Genomic DNA, 26090 nt, shown 5'->3' with positions numbered 1-26090 from the left:
AAATATAATGGATGAGTTTAGATGGCCTCTCAAGGGAATTAAAAGAGATATCCTCTACTTTAGGCTCCAAAGCTTTGGATCTCTTCCTTCAGTTCAGTTCAGTTCAGTCGCTCAGTCGTGTCTGACTCTTTGGGACCCCATGGAATGCAGCACGCCAGGCCTCCCTGTCAGATCCCTTGGTGGTTGTCAAAACCAATTTCTGGGCCCTGAAAATAAAAGAAAACAAGCACCTGTCCACAGGGGTCACTCATCATGCCTCCCAAACATAAATTTCTGTGAAACAGAACCATAAGAGTGGGAATTTAAGGCAATGTGTAGTTAGTGAGAAATATTTTTCTTTTTGCTAGGCTGTGTATGAAATTGAATGGTTAGAAAAGCAGTCTGCCTTCACTGCAGGCACGCAGATTTGGGGGTCAAGCACAGATGCCCTCCACAGAAGCACAGGGCCAGGGCCTGCTGAGGGTTGTAGTGCCCGAGAGCCTCCTTGGCCTCTCAAACATCAAAGTGCCCAGGAATCAATACCTGTGCTCCGCCAGTATGTCTACTGAACCAGAGCCAATAGCATCAGTGAGTAACTTCCTAGGAAATGTCTCTTTTTCCTTCCTTCTTTCCTTTCTCCTCCCTCCCTCTTTCTTTGTTCTTGTTTTGATTTATAACAAGAGCACTGTGGCTGAATTTTTTACAAGCATTTGACAAAAACCCCACCACAGCCTAGATCATCAACATTCATCTTCTGGATGACGTGTGCCAGTCAACCATTTTCCTGTTGACCAAAAAAGAGGCTTCCAGCTCCCTGGAGGGGCAGGAACACGCAGAAACAAGACCATAAAAGTGCATTCCAAGCTGGAGTGAAGGGCCATGAGGTGTCGAGGCAGGGGGAGTTTGTGGTTTCCCAGGTAAGCAGATCTAGAGTCAAATCCTGTTTCATTTATGCATTTACTCAGAAAATATTGGAATATTTGATATCTGTCCTATTGGCCAGATTCTATTCCAGGCATCCATGGTATATCAGTAGACAGAGAAATTCCCTATTTTCATTGAACTTGCAAGCTCATAGAGCATGCAAAAGACAATGCAACCAAATTACCATGTTTTGTTGATCTGGGGTAAGTACAGAGTTTCACCATTAGCTGCTCTGAATTTGGGAGGCTTTCTGTAATCACAGGGCATCTTACAATTACTGTCGGCCAGGCAGCTGCCTTTAAGTATGTCATCAACTGCGACTGTGCTGAGCAGAGCTATGAAATAGGAGCGGGGCAGGTGCACAGCCGTTATCGCGAGAGTATTAGCAGGAAACCCGGAAAGCGACCGTTAGAGATCCCGCTGTGCCAATGGTCAGCCTAGCAGTGGTGGGACTCGCGGCAGAAAGTGTGGTGAGAGGCAGATTACAGCCTTCTCCCCGGGGCCCTCCAGGTGCTCTGGCCTCAGGCCAGCAGGTGAACTGGGGGGCCGTGGGGACAGGCCAGGGGCTGTGTCTCTCACACGGCTGCCTGTTGGTCGGGTCCAAGCCTGGAAGTGACCGTGAACCTCTTCCCGCTCCTCGCCTGCGAGACTTGATGGCGACGTTAGTCGTCTCCACTGGTCTCCGTCCACAGAAGCCCCAGCAGCTGAAGGATACACACACTGCCATTCAGGTAATGCCTTCAAGCAGCTTCAGTCTCTCCATTCAAGTTTCAGAAATCAATCCGGCTTAGATGAGTTGTCTAACCCTGGGAGGTCAGGGTTAAATTGCAGGGACATTGCATGTCATTCCTTCGGGTCCACCTCTGTGGTCCGGGCTGTTCTAAGAAGAGCAATCACTATGAGTTTGGAATTAACCCAATTGGTATTAGCTATGACATGTATTCCTATTGATCCTGTATAATGGAGTCTCTCCAGTTAAATGAAAAGCCTGGGGGCCGGTGGGGTCCTGGGTGCTTGGCTGCCTTGTTGATGATGGCTGGGCGGGGACTTGGATCTGAGGGGGCTGCCAGCGGAGATCTACCTCTTCAGCAGGGCCTGGGTGCTGGCAGGAAGACCCAGACTGGGGGCTTGACCAATGCTCCTGGGACTCTGTCCTCTTAGCCAGGATCTGGCCCTCAGAGAGTGAAAGTCGAGCCTTGGGACCTTGCCTTTTCTAATCTGAATGGAGAATAACGTTTGGTGAAGGTTTACAGGAACATCGTGACCTGACCATGACTTCGCCTCAGGAACAAAGGACCTGGGACTTCCCTGGTGGGCCAGTGGTTAAGACTTCACCTTCCAATGCAGAGGATGCAGGTTCAATCCCAATCCCTGGTAGGGGAACTAAAATCCTATAAGCCTCATGGACACAAAACCAAAACATAAAACAGAAGTAATATTGTAACAAGTTCATTAAGGACTTTAGAAATCATCCACATCCTAAAAAAAAAAAGAACAAAGGATCTGATACCAAGAAGTCTGCAACAACTAACCATGACCCTTTCCTAGAAAAAGGCTTTGCTGAAAGCTCTCAGGAGTTTGGGGGTTTTAAGGCACGAGCCACCTGTCTCCTTGCGGGGGCCCTGCAATAAGCCTTTCTCTGCTGCAAATTGCAATGTTTTGCTATCCTTTGTCCTCACTGTACATCAGGCACATGGACTTGAGTTTGATAACAGCTGATCATAGTGTTGCTGCTCCAATCCAGTCATGCACATTGTTGGTACTCTATGCATAGAATTTAATTTGCCACTTAAAGATGTCTCCAAAAAGAGTCCTTGATGATTCGGCATTGAAACAACAAGCTATGTAAACTGAAAGACTGGGAACCAAGAAGCAAATACTCATTCTTGGAAGAATGACCACAATTCCATATTTTCTTTTTAAATTAAAAAAAGTTAAATTAATGTTTTCTCACTGTTTAAAGCATTATATTCTTTTTGATCAAAATCATGTGGGTATTTAATTTTGAGGACATTAGATTTTAGGTTTTGAATTATGTTATTGGATTTATAATTGCTTTATGATGTTATTAGTTTCTGCTGTACAACCCTAACCATATTTTCATATAAACAACTAACAATGTTATGACACCTTAAGAAAGGAAGATACCTCTAAGTAAATGTAGCTATATCATATTTTATTAGTGAGCTCTATTTGCAATTGGATTGCTGATCACATGCCAAGGATATCAAGGCTGTAGACAACTCTAAAAACTTCTGAATTACACAAATTACCAAAGAAACTTGAGCTGTGTGACCTGACATTAGGCATTGACTCAGCTGGCTAGTCTTCCCTTTTAGTGACGCATGACCTAATGATGTGTCTGAAAATTCTTGCTGCCTTTGATGAAATGTGGTATTTTGAGTATAGGAAGTTTTGTACAGGAGAATAACATAGGAAGGTGCCATTGCAAATAGTGTGGATTTGAAAGTGCTCACTGGGCAAGTGACATTTGAGCCGAGACCTGGGGGAACTCAAGGAAGAGCCATGCTTCCTTCCGGGGGAAGAGTGTTTGGGGAAGAATGACTAAAAAAATAATGATTTCAGGGCATACTGCAGCAAAACGCAAAATAATTTAAAGCTCTCGCTGGGATGTATGTTTCAGGAAGACTATCAGCTTGTGGCTGTTAGATCTCCCTGGAGGTCGATATTTGTGGATTACATGAATAAACTCAAAAAATGAAAAGGAATGCTATAGTGAGGGATGAAACCATTAACATTTAAAGTTACATTTATTTTAAAAATTATTAATTTAGCCGTGCTGGGTCTTCATTGCTGTGCTCAGGCTTTCTCTAGTTTCGGAGAGTGGGGGCTACTCTCTAGTTATGATGTGCAGGCTTCTCACTGTTGTGGCTCCTTTTGTTGCAGAGCACGGGCTCTAGAGCATTTGGGCTTCAGGAGTTGTGGCACATGGGCTCAGGAGTCGCAGCTCCTGGGCTCTAGAACACAGGCTTGATAGTTGTGGTGCAGAGGCTTAGTTGCTCTGAGGTATGTGGGAGCTTTCTGGACTAGAAATTGAACCCTCTTCTCCTGCATTGGCTGGTGGATTCTTTACCACTGAGCCACCAGGGAAGCCCTAAAGTTACATTTAGATTGTTGCTGTTAATGTTGTCATAAGGTTTAATACTGTTGTGGTCTGAATGTTTGTGTTCCCCCCAAACTCATATATTGGAACCCTAACCCCCAAGGTGATGGTATTAGGAGGTTAGGCTTTTGGAAGATGATCAGGTCATGAGGGTGGAGCCCTCCTAATAGGGATTAATGCCCTTAGCACAATGGTAGTGCATCTTACTCCAGATCAGAAGGTTGTATGTTCAAGTCACATCAGGGTGAAGCTGGCTTTTTTTTTTGGATATGCAGGTGGCTCTGTGGTCGAGAATCTACCTGCCAATGCAGGGGACACAGGTTTTATCCCTGGGTTAAGAAGATCCTCTGGAAGATGAAATGGCAACCCACTCCAGTATTCTTGCCTGAAAAATCCCATGGACAGAGTTGCCTGGTGGACTGCAGTCCATGGGGTTGCAAAGAGTCCAGCACAACTGAGTGACTGAACATGCATGCATGCATGCCCTCATAAGAGACCCTACAGCTGGATACAAGAAGTCTGTGACCCAGAAGAGGGCCTTCCTGATCTTGGACTTTCAGCTTCCAGAACTTTGAGAAATAAATTTTTGTTGTGTTTTAAGCCACCCAGTCTATGGCATTTTGTTATAGAAGCCCCAGTGGACTAAGAGAAGTTTTTTAAAGAATTAAAAAACTAAACAATATATGTCCCCAGAGAATTGCAAATTAAAGCAATTATCAAATGTACCATTAGAATGGCAAAGATGTCAAACAGTGACAACCTCACATGCTGATGATAATGTGGAACAGAAGAAACTCTCATCCATTGCTGGGGGAATGTAGATTGGTACAGCCACTTCAGCAGTTTCTTAAAAGACTTAACCATAATCTTACCATGCAATCTAGCAATTGCACTCCTTGGTATTTATCCAAATACATTTATAAGTTATGTCCACATATCCTCAAAAATCCTGCACATGGATGTTTATGGCAGCCTTATTTATAATTTCCAAAACTTGGAAGTAACCAAGATGTCCTTCAGTGGATGAATGGTTAAATAAATTATGGTATATCCAGATAGTGGGATATTATTCAGCACTAAAAAATGACAAGGAGGAAACTTAGATGCATATTACTTACTGAAGAAAGCAATATGAAAAAGCTACATACTATATGATTCTAACTATGTGACATCCTGGAAAAGACAAAACTATGGAGACAGTAAAGGATCAGTGGCTGCAGGAGTTGGGGGAAAGAGGGTTGAACAGCAGAGTGCCAAGGATTTTGAAGGCAGTGAGACTACCCTGTCTGACATTATAATGGTGGATACATGTCATTACACACTTGTCAAAACTCACTGAATGTAAAACCCCAACACCAAGAGTGAACCTTAATGTAAAGTATGGTTTTGGGTGATAACGATGAATCAGATTCACTGGTTGTAACAAATGCACCGCTCTAGTGTGGAGTTTGATAGCGGGGGAAACTGTGTGCACGGGGGCGTGGGCAAATGGTAATATGTGGGAACTCTCCACTTTCTGCTCAAAAGCACAGAAAGTGAGCCTAAAAGTGCTCTAAAAATAGTCCATTATAAGTTAAAAAAAAAGCCCTCATGATAATAATTACAATCCTGGAGCTAAAATTCAACATTACTTCAACAAAGCTTAAGGCAAGGGGTTATTAAGAAGAGAGGATACAATAAGTTGTCACCATATCATCTTGTTTGATTTGGAGAAGAGGGAGATTAAAATATTAATTATTGATGTTGCTAGAAAATGTAGTTTAATTGAGTTAGCTAAAAATGGAAGCAAATCTAGTAGACTAGACATAGAATGTAGAACTTCAGGAAGAGTGTGCTAAGTCACTTCAGTCGTGTCTGACTCTGTGCAACCCTAGGGAATGTAGCCTTTGAGGTTCTTCTGTCCACAGGGATTCTCCAGACAAGAATACTGGAGTGGGTTGCCGTGCCCTCCTCCAGGGGATCTTAGCAACCCAGGGATAGAACCAGCAGCTCCTGCGCCTCCTGCACTGCAGGTGGATTCTTTGCCTCTGAGCCACAAGGGAAGTCCTCAAGAAGAGTGTAGAAAAGGAAAAAGAGAGTTTAATGGATCCAGTATATATTAGGAAAGAAAAGAAATTGAGATAATATAATATATATAAAGCGTAAATAGAGTAAGAATAACATCTTCACCTACCAACAAGACACAACTCCCCCATCTCCTGCTCCAGACTGTTAAGGAATAGGCTGGTTCTGGGTGTGGGCAGGGAGGGAAGGTGACTACACGGGACTTCTCTCAGGGCTCCCCGTAGCGAGGTGGGTGCTGGCAGGGGATGCTCTGCCTTCTTCCCCCAGGGGAGCCTGCGGGCAGCAGAGAAAGGAGTTTCCAAAACCTGATTCATCCCATGCCAGCCATCCATCTGCTTGTGAGATTTTTCTGGGTATTGCTATGGTGGGAATCAGGCAGGAATTAACTCAGAAGCAAAGTCATCCCTCTCTTCCAGATGCTGTGGTGCACAAACGTTACTCTGGTCCATGTTCTCTTGCTCACTGCTGCCTCGTTGACATGAAGAGATGGTCAGGCGCATCCTCCTGTGACCTGGTGAATAGTCCCCTCTGTGTGGGTCTGAGGGTGTGGACCAGCCAGCCTCTGTGTGGTTACGGTAGTTTTTTGTTTATCCCCTGTTATGTGTCCCTTTGACTCATTCTTGTCTAAGGCAGCTCTGAGCTCAGGGGTTTTACCAGACTCTGTGGGGGAAGTGCTTCCATATCTCCCTTTGCAGTTGCTTATCACAGGCCAGTTAGTCCTGATCCACTGAGCTGTCAGTCCTGCCCCATCTGCATCACACTGTCCACAAAGTTCCCAGCATTTCACTTTGCTATTTCCCAGAGCTCTTTTCTTGACTAATTTTTGTGTGTTTTGGTTATATCCATGGAGATTTGAGAAGGAGGGGATACAGATGACAATCTGAAGATACAAGTTGCAGTTCTAAAATGGCAGCCTTGTTGTAATAGCAATATTCTACTTACTCTGAGGGTGAAACACTCATTTGGGTGTGCCAAGTCTGTGATAATATGTGTGTTAAGAAACGAAGCCCATCCTTATGAGCACACCCAGCATGCTTCCCCAAGGCATTTGCCTGGCTCTCCCCACCTCTATGCTGGCCTTTCCTTCAGACATTTACATAGTTTAGTTCCCTTCACTCAGTTCTCTGCTCTGATGTCCCCTCCTCAAGTTATTTCCCCCATCTCTTCAATCCTTGCTTTGTTTTTATTTCTTAGCACGTATCACTCCTTGATGGGCTTCCCTGGTGGCTCAGTGGTAAAGAATCCACCTGCCAATGCAGGAGATGCAGGTTTGATCTCTGGTCTGGGAAGATCCTCTGGAGAAGGAAATGGCAATCCACTCCAGTATTCTTGCCTGGAAAACCTCATGGACAAAGCTTTGTGGGCTATAGTCTATGGGATCACAAAAGAGTCGGACACAACTTAGCAACTGAATGACAGCAGCAACAATCACTCCTCGACATTGTATTAGGTATTTATCTGTTTGCTTTCTGCCTTCCCCTTCAATAGGAATAAACTCCAGAAGAGGGCAGGAACTTTGCCAACTTCTGTATCCACGGCACCTAGAACAGTGGCACATAGGAGCATCTGTCCGTATTTGTGAACATGAGGATGTGTGGCCATGGAGAAACTGAGATAGCTGAACCATAGTCCTCACTTTTTCCGTAATGTCAGATTCACACTACAACTAACCTTATTGCTTCAGAGGTGTTTTACTCCTAGATAAAAAAAAAAAAAATATATATATATATATATATATATATATATGTATGTATATCTATCTATCTATCTATATATATATCTTGCATTTCATTGCATGGTAATATGTCAACTTTCTGGTTAACAAATCCACCTCTGTGATATTGAGGTATAAAGCCTGGAGCTATAACCATATCAGAGATCTAAATCTGCTACCTGTCACCTTGGTGTCTGGGGTGTCCCTCTGAGTATAACCTTTTATTTGTGAGCATATAACTTGGATTTGCCAGCTGGACAATCCTTCAGAAATAATAAGGCAGTTCCACAGTTCCCAGTAGTTGTGTCTGGTTGGTTCTGTCCTCAGCTGACACCATTTTATTAATATGAGCAATCCCTCCCTGCCTTTCTATTATTTTGCAGTGTGATTAATGGTAAGCTTCTGGATGGAAGGAGCTTTTACAGCAGTAAATGATCATTTAAGTCATGCTTTGATTACCTCCAGCTGCCTGTTCATGGAGACATTAACTGTTCAAGGTGGAAAGTCATTGCTAGATGTAGGATTTAAGTACCCAGAGCGGTTAGAGTGGAAAGAAGGTTCTGAGGAGGACTGAGTTTCCGAGTATCGTGGGCTGATTTTCTGAAGCAGTGTTTCGGCAAAGGCAAGGGTTAGTCAACTCATTAGTAAAGTTGCAGGGCTTCCCAAGTGGCACTAGTGGTAAAGAATCCAACTGTCAGTGCAGGAGACATAAGAGACTTGGGTTCAGTCCCTCAATCTGGAAGATCCCCTGGAAAAGGAAGTGGCAACCCACTCCAATATTCTTGCCTGCAAAAGCCCTTGGACAAAGGAGCCTGGTGCAGAGTCGGACATGACTGAGCAACTGGGCATGAGCATGAGGTGCTATCCTACTAAAAGTCCTCCAGGGGAGACGTGTGAGCCAGGAAAATGACAGTTCCAAGGGAGGAAGGGGGAGGCAGAGGAGGCGGAGACCAGGGAAGAAGGGAAACTGCTTTGTTGGAAAGTAATAGAAGGATTTTGCTCACTGATGTCAGTTTAAGTCTTTTATCCAGAACACTTACTAGTAGGGCTTAGTAACACTTACTAATAATTGGTTCTCTTTCCCCCTGAATTCTGGAGATAATAATACGGAAGTCAACAGAAGTGCTTTGATGTTGCCAAAATTGCCTTGTGCACCGGCTTCTGGAAGCAGCATTTCAGGGCACAGGTATCATCCAGTTGTAAATTGAAGCTGGTACCAATGGACAGATGTAATAAACATACGGATGGCTACTCCCAGAACTCCTCCTTTTGTAAATTAGTAATTCAGAGTCTTGAGTCATTGTCAGGAAGCCAGAGGCTGTTCTGGCTCCCAGAATGATTTTCAGGGTTGCTTATTGACCGTATGATGCTATGTAGGACCAGAACATGGATATGGATTCAGACTAGCTCAAAGGGTACATTTTGGTGAAAGCTCGTTGTAGGAAAATCCCATATCTGTTTGGAATGCTCTATAATTCCCTCTTGGTTTAGCACCCCTCTGTGGCACCAGACCCAGATGGGATGTTAAGTGATGGGATATATCAGAGAGTATGGGAAGAATCCCCCTGTGCAAGTTTTGCCTCCAGTTCGGCCTTAAAGGTGCCTTGAGGCAAAGTCATTATCATATGTACTGGTTCATGCTTAACACATTCAGATATGTGACACTCTACCATTAGCCCTGGAAACTCTTCAGATGTCACTTAACTCATTATTAACCAGGAAATTTTTGTAGAAACTAATACCTATTGTCAGTGATTTTTCTTTTGGCCAGCCAAAAATTAATTCTGTTATTTCACTAACACTTTGTGGGTTATTACATTTAATAGTTATACTTAACATACCTGTAAAATCTTCTAATTTTCATGAAATGTTGTCTTCAATCCACTCCTCTGTAGAAGCAAAGAAATATTCTCCAGCACTGTGAGTTTCGTGTTCACTTTTCATATCAGAATCAATCACTAAGTCTTTTTGTCTTTTTCTTTGTCTAACATTCAGTTCAGTTCAGTTCAGTCACTCAGTTGTGTCCGACTCTTTGCGACCCCATGAACTGCAGCACGCCAGGCCTCCCTGTCCATCACCAACTCCCGGAATCCACCCAAACCCCACGTCCATCGAGTCGGTGATGCCATCCAACCATCTCATCCTCTGCCATCCCCTTCTCCTCCTGCCCTCAATCTTTCCCAGCATCAGGGTCTTTTTTAATGAGTCAGCTCTTTGCATCAGGTGGCCAAAGTATTGGAGCTTCGGCTTCAACATCAGCCCTTCCAATGAAGACCCAGGACTGATCTCCTTTAGGATGGACTGGTTGGATCTCCTTGGAGTCCAAGGGACTCTCAAGAGTCTTCTCCAACACCACAGTTCAAAAGCATCAATTCTTCGGCTCTCAGCCTTCTTTATAGTCCAACTCTCACATCCATACATGACCACTGGAAAAACCATAGCCTTGACTAGACGGACCTTTGTTGGCAAAGTAATGGCTCTGCTTTTTAATATGCTATCTAGGTTGGTCCTAATTTTCCTTCCAAGGAGCAAGCATCTTTTAATTTCATGGCTGCAATCACCATCTGCAGTCATTTTGGAGCCCAGAAAAATAAAGTCAGCCACTGTTCCCACTGTTTCCCCATCTATTTGCCATGAAGTGATGGGACCGGATGCCATGATCTTAGTTTTCTGAATATTGAGCTTTAAGCCAACTTTTTCACTCTCCTCTTTCACTTTCCTAAGAGGCTCTTTAGTTCCTCTTCACTTTCTGCCATAAGGGTGGTGTCATCTGCACATCTGAGGTTATTGACATTTCTCCCGGTGATATTGATTCCAGCTTGTGCTTCCTCCAGCCCAGCGTTTCTCATGATGTACTCTGCATATAAGTTAAATAAGCAGAGTGACATTCACCTAATTTGAATCACAACTGTTTTATGAAGAACTGTCTTCTGAGACACGAGTATATATGTCTCTTGGACAATCAGAGAAAGCCTCTGCATACAACTCACTGAAAAATTCTTCTTCACTCAACCATTCACAATGCATCATTTTTGAAAATTTTATGTTTATAATAATCACAAGGCTGGAGCAAAAACCTAATGGAGCAAAATGTGAATGATAACAATCGTAAGTTGTACAATGAAGTGAAAAGTGAAAGTGTTAGTTGCTTAGTCATGTCTGACTCTTTGTGACCCCGTGGATTGTAGCCTGCCAGGCTTCTCTGTTCATGGAATTCGCCACGCAAGAAAACTAGAATGGATAGCCATTCCCTTCTCCGGAGGGTCTTCCAGACCCAGGGATGGAACCTAAGTCTCCTGCATTGCAGGCAATTCTTTACCATCTGAGCCACCAGGGAAGCCCAGTGTTTTGATAACAGAATATATATTCATGTCTCTGGTCAATAATGTGTTTAATATGTTGGCAACAAAGCTACCCCTTGAATCCTCCCACAGGTCAAGTTGCAAGATCTCAGGCAAATAACACAATTACATAAATTCTAATAAGAGGGTTAAGTCATCAGCAAGGGGCCTTGATTCATGGTAAAAAAGTGAAGATGGCATAGCATTAAAAATGTGGGCTTGGGAATCTGAAAAATACACAGACCCCTAAAGGGTAGTGAATAAGCTTCAGCTAATTACCCAGCTTCTGGGAGCCTCAGTTTCTCCATCTGTGAGATGGGTTCTTAGTAGCAGACCTTGCATATTCTAAATGCATAATTGCCATTGTATGATTACTGCTATTGTCATTAATTATAGAGAGTAATAGGAAGAAATAGCCAAAACAAAATTGACTCCAGATCTCTGTTCGACCAAATTCCCCAAAATCAAATTCAAGAATCCCTCAACTGTATGTCATTGCCATCAATGCCAATTGGACAGTCATTTCCCTCCGTCCTTCTTTCATACAGTCTTCAGTTATTATGTAGAAAGTGAAAATGTTACCATGTTACTTCCTTCCCCCGGCTCCAGATTCCTGAGAAAAGGCCTCTATGATCTCCCCATGGGGGCCCCTGAGGACAGCCTACCTTGGCCCCACTGTAATTCCATGGGGGGCGGTTATGAATTATGATTCTATATCAGAATCCCCCTGGATCCTGATTAGATGGAACTATCTGTAGTAGTACTTGCAGTTGCTAGGGTTCCCTGGGATGCTCACATCTTCCTCTTTCCCTTCTATTATCAATTTGGGCACTGCTACTCACACATCTTTAAGACTCAACCCCGGGGACTTCCGTTATGGTCCAGTGGCTGAAACTCTGCACTCCCAGGGCAGGGGGCCCAGACTCAATCCCTGGTTGGGGAACTGGATCCCACATACCACAGCTAAGACTGGTGCAGCCAAATAAATAAATTTTTTTTAAAAAAAGAAAGAAAAACAAAAAGACTCAACCCAAATGTGGTCCCCTTTGTGAATCCTGGGCTCAGACCCAGGAGGGCACTCCCTCCATTGTGCTGGATCTGGGGCATAGATAGCTTTCTGGTTGCACGTATGTCATGGGGTGGCAGGTGGTTGCTTACCTGCCTCCTTCCTCCACTGGACTGTGAGTTTCTGAGGGGTTCAGACCTTGTCTTGCTCATTTTGGTGGCCTCCATGCAGAACTCAGTACTTGATGGCAGTTGCTCAGCAAGTGAGTAGAATGAATCAGTGAATGATAATCAGTGTTGCATATAAGAAGCTGGACGTACCTCCAAGTGTCAACTTCTTCCCATTGTGCCCGGTAGGAAACCTAAGTCCAGACAGACCTGGTCATGCCCCCATGCTTTCCAGCCCCAGCTCCTTGGGCCTTTCATTTCACCAAGTCTGGAGGTGCTTCCCAGTTTCCCATGCCTGTCCAACAAACCTTTCCTTCTTCGAAGCCCCACTTAGAAATTCTACATTATTAAATACTGTTCAGTGCCAGTTATAAACAGTGGATGCAGTGCCAGTGTCTGCATCCCTTGATTATCTATATGCCCTTGAGGAACTGTATCTTTCATCATAGTGTGGTGCCCAGTGAAGTGCCTGGATCACGGGATTTATTCTGTAAATGCTGAGTGTGTAAATGGTTGATATACACTTAATAGCCTTACATTCATTTGGGACTTGTTTTCTACTGGTGTCTTAATCACCTTTTCATGTCACAGAATTCTTTTTCTAAAAATATTTATTTATTTGGCTGTGTTGAGTCTTAGTTGCAGTATATACAGGATCTTTAGTTGTGGCATGTGGGATCTAGTTCCCTGACCAGGGATAGAACCTGGGCCCCTCTGCATTGTGAATGTGGAGTCTTAGCCACTGGACCATCAGGGAAGTCCCCATATCATAGAATTCTTGAAATTACTTTTAGTACCTATCCCAGGCCCAAAGATTTAAGTGGCCCTTAATAAATATTTTTTGGTTACTTAAGGCTTTTCTTTACATTGCATTTTATAGCTTATATTTTGCCATTCTTAAATTTCTTAAAGTTATCTCCAAAGTGAAAGACAAATAATTGCTTTAAACTTTAAAAAAAAATGTTTTATCTGTTTTGTTTTATTTATATTTTCTTCAAGTTCATACACATCTATAAAAACAGATTGATGTTTCCCTGAGTAGATATTCTTCTATTTTTGTCAAAAAAAGTTTACAATTTTCTGTGACTTTCTATTTAATTAATTTATTTATCTTAATTGGAGGATAATTACTTTAAGATATTGTTATGGTTTTTGCCATGCATCAACAGGAATCGGGTGCCCTGCATCATACATCGAATTTGCATTCAAATCAAGGTTTTAGCAAAGAAATAGCACTGTGATAACTATAGATGAAGGAGCACGTGTATGGTTAGTGCTGTTGGGTGGCAGAAAAGTAGCCCAACACTAGAGGTCCCTCCCTCCACAGGTTCCACTGGCTCTGCCCAGGATCCCTGCCAACTTCCCTGGCTTCTGACTTGGAACAAAAAGTGAGGAGCAAAGGAAATTTGAACCAGGGAATTCTTTGTGGCATCGAAAATTAGATCTTATATATCAGTCCTGCATCACAGAGGCATTGGCAGAGAAACAAGGAAAATATTATTTTCTCCCCCCAAATCCTAGCCCCAGTTTAATTTTATTCTATTTATATCTGGCTCTTGAATTAGCCATGTGCCTTTATTCAAATCCTTTTATCTCAGCCCCATCTGGGAAGCAATCTGGGTTTGGTTGCTAGTTTTTCACTGAAATAACACCATGGAATATAAGCAAGGAATGGGATCCCCTTGCCCCTCACAGGGGCATGTCAAATCTTCAAAGATTTAGTAACCAGTTTGATGGTCTTTATTTGAGGGAAGGAATCCATGGATTGGGGGAGTATGGTGCCTCACACACTGTGGAGCCCTCTTCCCAAGGTTTTTTTTTTTTTTTTCTTTTTATTATTTTTGTAATTTTTATTTTTTAATCTTAATGTCTTTTATTTTTTTTAAACTAGAATACTTTAAATATTTCAGGTTTTTTATTTTAAAGTATTTCTTTACTTATTTGGCTGCACTGGGACTATTTAGTTTTATTTTTATCATTTTAAATTTTTATTGGGGTCTTCTAGAGTGTTAGAAGAGGCAGTGTGGAAACAGGGCATGCTTGGCTAGGAGGCCAGGGAGTTCCTTCTAAGGCCAGCAGGCCCTGTATTCTAGGGTAAGGGGAGCTTGCTAAAGCTCAGTTGGAGGGTTGTGATTGGTGTGTGTTGTTTCCCCCATAGGTGTTTCTGTAAGTACAGGTGGACAGGTTTAGATTTGTGATGTGTGCTGGACCACTGGGGTGGCCTCCATACTGTGGGTCCTAGGATAGGAATCAGAGAAGGCAATGGTACCCCACTCCAGTACTCTTGCCTGGAAAATCCCATGGATGGAGGAGCCTGGTAGGCTGCAGTCCATGGGGCTGCTAAGAGTCGGACATGACTGAGCTACTTCACTTTCACTTTTCACCTTCATGTATTGGAGAAGGAAATGGAAACCCACTCCAGTGTTCTTGCCTGGAGAATCCCAGGGATGGGGGAGCCTGGTGGGCTACCGTCTATGGGGTCGCACAGAGTCGGACATGACTGAAGCGACTTAGCAGCAGCAGCAGCAGCAGGATAGGAATTAACTTCCTGTGACAGTGGTGGGTATGGGAATAAACTCAAAGATTACCAGGATCTTGTAATTCTGGCTGTTCTTATCCAGGTTAGGGCTCCTTCCAGGCCTGAAACATGTTCATTATTCACATGCAACCAGCAAGTGCCAGAGAGGAGAATCTAAGTGGGTACCTTATTCTTTTCCCCAAGGGTCAGTTACTCGTAAGAAATCAATTGAGGTGCATACTTTTACTTTTGAAATGAGAAACACATTTTAACTTAAGTTAGAAAATACATGCACCCTAATGTTCACAGCAGTAGTATTTACAATAGCCAGGACAAAGAAGCAACCTAAATGTCCATCTACAGAGGAATGGATAAAGAAGATATGGTACATATGTACAATAGACTATTACTCAACAGTGAAAAGGAATGAAATTGGGTCAATTGTAGAGATGAGGATTGACCTAGAGGCTGAATGAAGAGTGAAGTTAAGTCAGAAAGAGAAAAAACAAATATCATATATATGTGGTATCTAGAAAAATGGTATCAGTTCAGTTCAGTCGCTCAGTCACATCTGACTCTTTGTGACCCCAGGGACTGCAGCACGCCAGGCTTCCCTGTCCATTACCAACTCCCAGAGCTTGCTCAAACTCATGTCCATTGAGTTGGTGACACCATTCAACCATCTCATCCTCTGTCATTCCCTTCTCCTCCTGCCTTCAATCTTTCCCAGCATCAGGGTCTTTCCCAATGAGTCAACTCTTCGCATGAGGTGGCTAAAGTATTGGAGTTTCAGCTTCAGCATCAGTCCTTCCATTGGATATTCAGGACTGATTTCCTTTAGGATGGACTGGTTGGATCTCCTTGCAGTCCAAGGGACTCTCAAGAGTCTTCTCCAACACCACAGTTCAAAAGCATCAATTCTTTGGCACTCGGCTTTCTTTACATCGATAATTATACTGATGGGAACCTACTGTATAGCACAGGGAACTCTACTTAATACTCTGTGGTGAACTGAATGGGAAGGAAATCCAGAAGGGAGAGGATATATGTATACCATATAGCTAATTCATTTTGCTATACAATAGAAACTAACACAACATTGTAAAGCAACTACACTGCAATAAAAATTAATTAACAAAAAGGAAAGAAAATACAGAATAGAAAGATGTCTTTCAAGGAAATGAGTTAATCAAGTTTCAACTCTGTGCTGTGGCGCTGATGGAGTAGGGAAGAGGAGGTGGCCAGAAGTAAGAGACTGTCTGTGGCCTCCTTGTTGCTAAAGCAAATGTAATTTCTCCAAGACTGATCTTCTATGAATTCCCAAAGGCAGCATTGCAGGTCACAGGAAAGCCCGCCCCCTTCTCTATCTGCACCGCAAGGGGCCTCCAACTCCGTCTCCTATAAGCACCCACCTCTTGACATCTTATGTCCCAGGGATGTGCTGTTGATGGCAGAGGGCACCTTATAGAGCACAAAACTGGAGAAGAGGCTGGCAGTGGCTCTGGACAATTTGATCGTAGAGTTCTGGGGTCTAGGAACAGAGCCGTAAGCTCTTGTTATTGAAGGAGGAGAACCTCTCAGCTCTGTGAACCTCTCAGTCCATGTCAGGGGCTCAGCCAGAAAAGGACCAGCTCAGGGCCCGGGGCAAGGACCCTTGTTGTCCAGATGTAAAAGTGGTACTGGGTTGTCTCAAGGTCTCCATCCTTGGTTCCTTGGTCTTCTGGTTCCATGTTCATTACTCCCTGACCTAGAGCAGTGTGTACTTAGGACCAGGGAATATCCATATGTAATATAACCAAAATTGCTTTTCATGCCCAGTAGCTAAGTTCTTAAGGATTTTTGCCAAATCCAGTGGATTTGTACTTGGCCAAAAATGTGAGTAGCAAAGGAAATTTGATCCAGCAACTGTTTGATTGAGGCAGGCTTTCTTCTTCTTAAGTTTTTGTTTTATGTTGAACTATAGCCTATTAACAATGTTGTGATAGTTTCAGGTCGACAGCAAAGGGTTTCAGTCATATATATCTATATATCTACATCCATTCTCTACCGAACTCCCCTCCTGTCTAGGCTGCCACATAACATTGAGGAGAGTTCCCCGTGCAATATAGTAGGACCTTGTTGGTTATCTGTTTTAAATATAGCAGTGTGTACATGTTGATCCCAAATTCCCTAACTGTTCATTTCCCCCATCCTTCCCCCTGTTAACCATAAGTTCCTTCTCTAAGTCTGTGAGTCTGTTTCTATTTTGTAAATTTGTATTCATTTCTTTTTAGACTCCACATATAAGGGATGTTGTAAGATATTTCTCCTTTTCTGTTTCACTTACTTCACTCAGTATGACAATCTCTAGGTCCATCCATATTGCAAGGCAGTCTTTCTTCTGATAGAATTGGGACCTGTTTGGAAGTAGTAGAAAATTACATAAGTTATCAATGCAATTCTGCATTCATCACTGCTGCCCTGATTTGCTCAAAAGTGATTTTTGACTAGTTTCTAAATAGATGACACCGAGAGATGAGATCAGACACATCTGGGGCCTGTCTCCAAATGGGCTTTGGAACCATAAGGCCAAACTCCATTTGCTGGGGGTGTGAAGAGTGTAAGAACAAAGAGTGGAGGTGGGGGTGGGGCGCTACAGATATCTCTGATGCCTCAATGTCAAAAGCCCACAGGAGATTATAGACATGTTAGTTTGCCACCCTGGAATTCTGCTTGAGGTTTTGGCAAAACCGTTTAGCTGGCTGTGACCTGGCCACAAATTTGGGGAAAGCTAATGGGTTTCATATGTTATTGGCAACTCTGGGCCCACCTACAGTACTGAAATAACTCAGGAAATGCCTTTGCTGGCTCCTGACTGCTTTTATTTTCCCTACAAAGAGACACAACTCAGAGGCCCCTGTAATTTCCAAATCAACGAGCAGGAACACCTGTGACTTGCTAATGGCTTGAAACGCTGCGGGTAAAGATTCTCAAAACCTGAGAGTAGCATTCTGGTTAATTTAGGAAGAGGCCACCTTGGACCCTGAGTGAGCTGAATTTTCCCAGCCTTGTGTCCCTTGTTTGGTTATGAACACCTACAGCCTCCTACGAGGTGCACAGATTCTGAAATAGAATCCAATTAACCTTTAGCAGGGTTTGAGCTGGGAGGCTGGAAAGCACATTTGTTTCACCTAATTCCACAGTTGTCATGATGCTAATAGACGGTAGCACATTGAGGACCTCGTCACCATTGCATTTTTATAGGCTGGCAATTAGCACCTCTGTTTTCCTGCAGCCTGGAAGGCTGGAATCTCCAGGTGGGGTTCCCTCTCACAGCTTCTCTTGCTTCTGAGCTACAATGTGTGTGTGTGTTCTGCAGGTGCCCGGAAAATCCCCCCAATTCTCCCCTCAGGGGGGTCACAGCTGAATAATAATTAAGCTTCAGTAAGAAGAATGTCAATTTTAAAACAGTGCAATCACTTTTCTATATGAAATGCGTTTCTTTGAAAGGTGTAGAACTTCTATTGTGCCAGTAATTTAAAAATATGTATTTTGGAGGAGATTGGGGGTATTCTGGTTATCAATTGCTGTGCACAAATTACCCTAAAATTTAGTGACTGAAAGCAAGTGTATCATGTATCATCATTGTATTGGTTTGCTAGGGCCTCCATAACAAAGTAGCATGGTCAGTTGGTTTAAACAACAGACATATATTGTCTCCCAGTTCTGGAGGCTGGAAGTCCAAGGTTGAAGTGTTGGCAGGGTTGGATTTTCCTGAGGCCTCTCTCCTTGGCTTATAGATGCCATCTTCTCCCTGTATCTTCACATAGCTGTCCCTCTCTGTGTATCTATCTGTGTCTTCATCTCCTTTTCTTACAAGGACACCAGCCAGATTGGATTAGGGCCCATCCTGGTTACCTCATTTTAACTTGTGAGTGAAAGCCGCTCAGTCGTGTCTGACTCTCTATGACCCCATGGACTGTAGTCCATGGAATTCTCCAGGCCAGAATACTGGAGTGGGTAGCCTTTCCCTTATCCAGGGGATCTTCCCAACCCAGGGATTGAACCCAGGCCTTTGGCATTGCAGGAGGATTCTTTATCAGCTTAGCCACTAGGGAAGCCCCATTTTAACTTAATTACCCCTTGGCATCACCGACTCTATGGACATGAGTTTGAGTAAGCTCTGGGAGTTGGTGATGGACAGGGAAGCCTGGCGTGCTGCAGTCCATGGGGTCGCAAAGAGTCGGACACAACTGAGGGACTGAACTGAACTGAACCCCTTTAAAAGCTCTGTCTCTAAATATAGTCACATTCTGAGGTACTGGGACTTTGAACTTGAACATATGAATTTGAGGGGACATAATTCAACCTGTAACAGTCATGAATCTACAGTTTGGACAGAGGTCAGCAGAGATGACCCCCTGGGGGAGGGCATGACAATCCTGTTCAGTATTCTTGCCTGGAGAATCTCCATGGACAGAGGAGCCTAGTGGGCTACAGTCCATGGGGTCGCAGAGTTGGACATGATTGAAGCAACTTAGCATGCAAGCAAGCACACAGCAGAGATGATTCATTTCTGCTCCACATCTGGGACCTCAGCAGGGCTGACTACATAGATGGGAGCTAGAGAATCTGGCCCCAGCCTTCCCAACCCTGACATCTCTCTATCTCTATTGTCTCTCTTCCCATGCGCCCTTCCCAAGGTCGACTGCTTCAGAGTAGCTGGGCTTCTTACATACCTGCTGAGTCAGAAATCTAAGGAACTTTGCATAACAATTTTTACAACCTAGCCTCAGACTCATCATTGCCAGTATCTCTCTTTTTTTCTTTTTGGCTGCACCACATGACCTGTGTGATCATAGTTCCCTGACCAGGGATCGAACTTGGGCCCTCAGCAGTGAAAGCAAAGAGTCCTAACCACTGGATGGTCAGGGAAGTCCCAATCCCTCTTTACTCAGTGGGCCACCCAAGGCCAGGTCCAGTTCACTATGGAAAAGGTTGAATAAGTATGTGGATACTGGGAGGTTTTTGGTGTTGGAGCCTCATGTTGGAAGCTGGGTACTGCAGACAAGAACATGAACTTGGCACATAGAACTGAAAAGACAATGCATTTGTGTATGATGCTAATTATAGACATTCTGCAATACAGAATTATAAGGTCGTGGTAGTTCCTCGGCTGGTATGTCTCCTCCTCCATCTGTCTTCCTCCGGGAATGTTCTCCTCACCATCAGAATTTCCTGGCTTTAAGAGAAGTATCACAATAAGCAACATGTACTGCTATAGACTGAATGTTTGTGTCTCTCCCCAGTTCATATGTCAAAATCTAACCTCCAAGGGAATGCTGTTGGGAGGTGGGGCCTCTGGGAGGTGATTAGGTCTTGAAGGTGGAGCCTTCATGTATGAGATCAGCGCCCTTACAGAAGGGGCCCCAGAGAGCTACTTTACCCATTCTGCCACGTGAGGGCAGTGAGCAGGTACCTGAGTGGAAGAGGGTTCTCATCAAACACTGAGTCTGCTGGCACCCTGATCTTCTACTTCCAGCCTCCAGAACCTTGAGAAATAAATTCCTGCTGTTTATAAGCCACCCAGTCTATAGTATTCTGTCATAGCATCTGGAACAGATTAACACATGCATCAATATCCTTAAAGCACCATCAACAGCAAGGTGACCAGGACAGGGGAATAGAGAATTTAGAGCAGTGGCACCCAGAGTGTTGGATCCTGCCAATATCTGTGACTAGCCCAGGAGGAGATAAGAGATTAAGAGTTCAGAAACTTGTATTGCAATTGAACTGACTCATTTAAGTCCATTGAATCTAATATTTTTATTTTTATTTATTTTTAAAATAGTTTATTTATTTATTTTATTTTTGGCTGTGCTAGATCTCGGTTGCTGCACGCAGGCTTTCTCTAGTTGGGGTGAGGGGTTCATTGCTGTGACTTCTCTTGCTGCAAAGCGCAGGCTCTAGGGCATGTAGGCTTCAGTAGTAGTGGTGCATAGGCTCAGCGCTCCAAAGCATGAGGAATCTTCCCAGACTAGAGGTCAAACCCCTGTCTCCTACATTGACAGGTGGATTCTTCACCACTAGACCACCAGGGAAGCCCTGAATCTAATATTTTAAAATGTGGGTTTATTTTTATATGTATGTGGTATATTTCATTTTTCACTAATTTATGTTATTGTCATATTGCATCAGCCTGCCATTTGGGCCGCAATTAGAAACTATGAATCTGTCACAGTTGAGTGCTTGGGAAGCACTGACTTAGGAATCTGAGTCCAGCTCCAAGAAGCAGAGAGAATGGTGCTTGTAGGGGCTGGGGTTAGCAGGTGCCAGGAGTGCTCAAAGAGGAAATAGAATCTTCTAGAACCAAGGTTTCTGAGTTAAGATGGAGGGCTCTAGAAGAAAGCTCATGTATTAACATTACCAATCTTCTCTGGTTGCGTCTCCCTGCTTGTACACAGGACATGGGATTGTATTGGGGTCAGACTGAAACCATGAGGGGATTATGAAATGATAGAGGGGTTTGCTTTTTCACAGACACATCTTGGTCAGAATGTCCCTATGGATGTAAATATCAATGGTGTGGTTTCCATGATGTCCAGCTGACATCACATTAATCAGATTCTCCCTGAAACATTTTAGGCCAGATTGGTTTCAATCTTTAAATTACCCCAGGCCCTCCAAAGTCTCCAGCTATAGGGAAAAAAGTCCGGATGCTTTAACAATGACCAGTTGGCATGCTTTTCAGGGGGGTTAAATGAGGCTTGAGCAAAGGACATGAGTTTGAGCTAGCTTTGGAAGATGGTGAAGGACAGGGAAGCCTGGCATGCTGCAATCCATGGGGTCACAAAGAGTTGGACATGACTGATTGACTGAACAACAACAATAACAATAACAAATGAGGCTTATTACATTTCTGTAAAGGGCCTGGTAGCTGATAAGAGATAAACCAAAGTTCTCTTTATGGGCTTATGATAATTTATGGTTTTAAAATAATGTCTTTAAAAAATAAAAAATTTAAAGTAGTCATTCCACTCTCCTAGCAATTTCAGAAGGTTTATTTTAGGTTTCAGCAAAGTTTGTAATTCTCTACAATAGATGAATCAATGAACTATGGTTTAGCAGAGGGTCAAGCTGACACAATCATCCCAAAGTTATTTGAAAACTGACTTACAAAAAAGCCTTACCATGATTACAGCATTTTTTTAGTCAGGTGAAGAACAAATCACAACAAAGTGTGTAAAATGATTCCCAGGGAAGCAGTAAAGTCCATAGGGAAGGGCGTAGAGAGGCTATTCTTCGTCCTGCCAACGAGCGAGAATAAACACTAGGGTCTTCCCTGAGTCCAAAGCGTAGCTTTTGGAAAATAAAGATTTATGATGTGGGTATAAATGGTGATGAATCACTCAGCGATACAGGCTTTCTGGCACAGCCTGTTGAAAGTAACGAGGCATAGTCTGTTCCAGAGTTCGTCCAGTTGTAAGCGTTCCCGATAAAATATGGAATAGAGTAGAGCACAATTTGTCTGAGTCTCTGCACAACCTTCTCCCAATTACTGTGCTTCTGTCCCTGTCACTGGTGGAAATAAATGGACTGATAATTATAGCCCCAGATACTCTCTCATAGCCTGAACTTCCCTAGGCTTTGCCAGGCACTATGTCTAATGGGGTCCCATTATGAGTCATAACTCAACATTTTATTGTCTCCTCTGATGCCCCCTTGGCCCTCTGTGTCCCCGCTGACCTCCATTTCAGTGCAGAGTTCTTCCCACATCTCAGGGGCTCCCTGGAGGATGTCTCATTGCCCTTAAATGAGTCTGCTCCTCGGAGGACTGTTTCTGCCGTGGGCATGCAGGGTCCTCCCGGGCACATGTGATGCTCTGCTGTTTTTGTTGGACTTAATGGTCTCCACTGATACCGTCACATCTTTCTCCGGGCACTGCCAAATGCACAGGGGCCCTCTGGCTGCCAAAGCTCTGTGGTGGTCTATGCAAGAGTTGCGGAGCCGACACCTGTTTGTTTCTTACTCCGTGTTGTGTGTGTGTGTGTGCATGTGTGCACAATCAGTAATGCTTATACCAGGGAGTTTTACCAATATTTCGATGGACCAGCCTGTCTAATTTTACTACTTTTTTTTTTTTTTTTACTAATTTTACTACTTTTTTTTTTTTACCAATTACTAGTTTTTACTAATTTCTCTCTCCCTCAGACCTACTTAAGAGCAGTGTGCCCTTCCTCCCACGCGTACTCTCCATGCCTGACTGCTTCCCTGCACACCCCCTCCCCGCCCCACCACGCACCTCATCCACCCTGGCCAGAACGAATTCTCTCCCGGGAAACACCTTAGCTCCCATGCAAATAGCAAGTCTATCCCACCAGTTATCCAGACAAGCTCAACAAACATAGGTCCCAGCTGAAGCTCCAGCTGGGACATGGCATTATATTTTCTTTTGTCTTTTTGCAAGGGTTTTCATGGTTACAGATGAACCTCTTTCTTGGAAGGTTGGAGAGATGATATTGGCTGTCTGGAAACTGGGGCACTGGGGCGCTTCTCCTGGCTAGCTCCCAGGACATGTTGATGATACATTGGTGAGACCTTGACCTTGGCTGTGCTGCTCGATCTGTCCATTATGTAGCTGACACCATCCATTCCATTCTGTCTCCACCTGGCTGTGTTAGGAGTGCTGTCTGTGCTGGGAAAGCCACTGGTGTGGCTTACATGGATGTAGTGTTTCAGCAGGCAGTTCTGGGGAAATGTGAGGGGAGAATGCCTCCTTGACACATTCTGATTTATATTGCTTTTAAGATAAACTTTATTTACATACCTAACTTCAGGAACTAGTCTTTTTTTTTAAGTGATGGATAGGGAAGTTGAGAAAAAAAATCCAGGAAGTTAAAAACTCTGAGCCATGCCAAAGTATCTTTGTTACAGTCTTCAGTGACCTACCCTGGAAATGAACTTGAAGCAGAGAGAGCAGAAAATGCAGAAGACATTAGCACCTGGACAGACTGTTGCCTGTTTACTTCTCAGATCTGGGCAGCGTTCCAGGGTATCAGCGCATGCTGCCTGTCTCCAGGATGACTTCATGTCATACTGTTGGTTTTCACGAGCCATGAAGGACACGAGTCCAGGTCACAGATGGCTGGTCCCAGCGAGTCATGCTTTCAGTTCCAAGATCTTGCTCCATGAGGATGATTGATGGATGCTTAGGGAAGTCTGAGCTTCACCTTTCCAGAGGTTACCATGGAACTGGCTAAACCAAGCTGAGACTTAAAAAAAAAAAAAAATCACACATACCATGGATAATAGCAATAACAGGTATTTCAGAAAAGAAGCACTTAGAAACCCAATAGACCAATAAGTAACTATTATATTTTTTTCTGCATTCACTTATAGTGTAAGAGGTGAAATATTATGAAAAAAAGGATATTTGAGACTTTGAGTGAATAAGTGCACTCAATTTGCTGGTTAAATATTCATGTAACTAGAGACATTTTGGGTGAAAAGCTGTAGTGGATATTGGATGCCCTTATTTATTCAAAATAATGGGGAAAAAAGGAATAAGAAAAGTCTATATTATATTCACATATCCTTAGTTCCCTTTTGGGAACTAAGAGGAAGATGTATCAATATCTTATTTTTAAGGGATTCCCTGGTGGCTCCGTGGTAAAGAAGCCTGCATCATCAGGCAGATTCTTCTCTGAGCCTGTATACTTTAAAAACTAAATTTCGTCATGCTCTACTGACAATGTTTATTTCTGCTTTCTTCAGTTGGTATTATTTCCATAGCATTTCTTCACTGCCATTACATATTATTTGAGGGCATCATTTTATTATTTTTTTTATCATTTTTGTGTTTTATTGAGGTATAATTGATGTACAATAATATATGTTCCAAGTGTACAGCATAAAATGAGCCAGAGTTTTTAAAGGTTATACTTCATTATAGTTATTATAAAATACTGGCTGTATTTCCCTGTGTTGTACAATATATCCTTGTAGCTTATTTATTTGGTACATAGTAGCTTGTACCTCTTAATTCCCTACCCTTCTCTTGCCGCTCCCTGTGCCTTTCTTCCCTTTCCCCACTGGTAGTTTAGGGCTTCCTAATATCTCAGTTGGTAAAGAATCTGCCTGTAATTCAGGAGACCCCAGTTTGATTCCTGGGTCGGGAAGATCAGCTGGAGAAGAGATAGGCTACCCACTCCAGTATTCTTGGCTGCCAACCTGGGTTCGATCCCTGGGTTGGGAAGATCCCCTGGAGAAGAGAAAGGCTACCCACTCCAGTATTCTGGCCTGGAGAATTCCACTGACTGTATCGTCCATAGGGTCGCAAAGACTCAGACACGACTGAGTGACTTTCGCTTTCACTTTCTTTTCAAGCACTAGTTTGTTCTGTCTCTGTGAATCTGTTGTTTTCTTGTTATAGAGGGTATAATTTTATTTATTTTAAATATATATATATTTATTTATTTTTATTTATTTATTTATTTGGCTGCACCTAGGGCTTACCTCGGAGAAGGCAATGGCACCCCACTCCAGTACTCTTGCCTGGAAAATCCCATGGACGGAGGAGCCTGGTAGGCTGCAGTCATGGGGTCACTGAGGGTCGGACACGACTGAGCGACTTCACTTTCACTTTTCACTTTCATGCATTGGAGAAGGAAATGGCAACCCACTCTAGCGTTCTTGCCTGGAGAATCCCAGGAATAGGGGAGCCTGGTGGACTGCCGTCTATGGGGTCGCACAGAGTCGGACATGACTGAAGTGACGTAGCAGCAGCAGCAGGGCTTACCTGGTACCTCGTGCAAAGAGGGAGACCTCAATCCAGGGTTTTAACCCTGGATTGAGAAGATCCCCTGGAGAAGGGAAAAGCTACCCACTCCAGTATTCTGGCCTGGAGAATTCCATGGACTGTATAGCCCGTGGGGTCACAAAGAGTCAGACAGGACTGAGCGACTTTTACTTTCATTTTCACATTTGAACTCTTAGTTGAGGCATGTGACCTAGTTCCTTGACCAGGAATCATATGGGCCCCCTGCACTAGGAACGTGGAGTCTTAGCCACTGGACAACCAGGGAAGTCCTTGGAGGCCATTATTTTAGATCAGGGGTCCCCAGCCTCTGGGATCTAATGCCTGATGATCTGAGGTGTAGTTGATTTAATAATAATAGAAATAAAGTACACAATAAATTTAGTGTACTTGAATCATCCTGAAACCATCCCCACACCCCACAGTGGTCTCTGGAAAAATTGTCTTCCACGAAACCA

General features: G+C 43.5%; 1 protein-coding gene across 2 annotated transcripts in view; it reads left to right on the top strand.

Annotated features, from left to right (window-relative positions):
- The first annotated feature begins 1252 nt into the window (after window positions 1–1252).
- FRMD4A (FERM domain containing 4A) overlaps window positions 1253–26090 on the top strand; it is an 849800-nt gene continuing 824962 nt past the window's right edge. Inside the window, exons 1-2 of one of the 2 annotated variants that reach the window (XM_059892528.1) lie at window positions 1253–1634; window positions 6508–6605. The gene's annotated coding sequence lies outside the window, so the exon portion shown is untranslated. The remainder of the gene's footprint in view (window positions 1635–6507; window positions 6606–26090) is intronic. The other variant, XM_059892529.1, reaches the window with a different exon arrangement.

The sequence above is a fragment of the Bos taurus genome, chromosome 13 (genome assembly GCF_002263795.3).
Source record: "Bos taurus isolate L1 Dominette 01449 registration number 42190680 breed Hereford chromosome 13, ARS-UCD2.0, whole genome shotgun sequence".
NCBI classification, from domain to species: domain Eukaryota; kingdom Metazoa; phylum Chordata; class Mammalia; order Artiodactyla; family Bovidae; genus Bos; species Bos taurus.
This window is presented reverse-complemented; position numbering and strand designations above follow the sequence as displayed.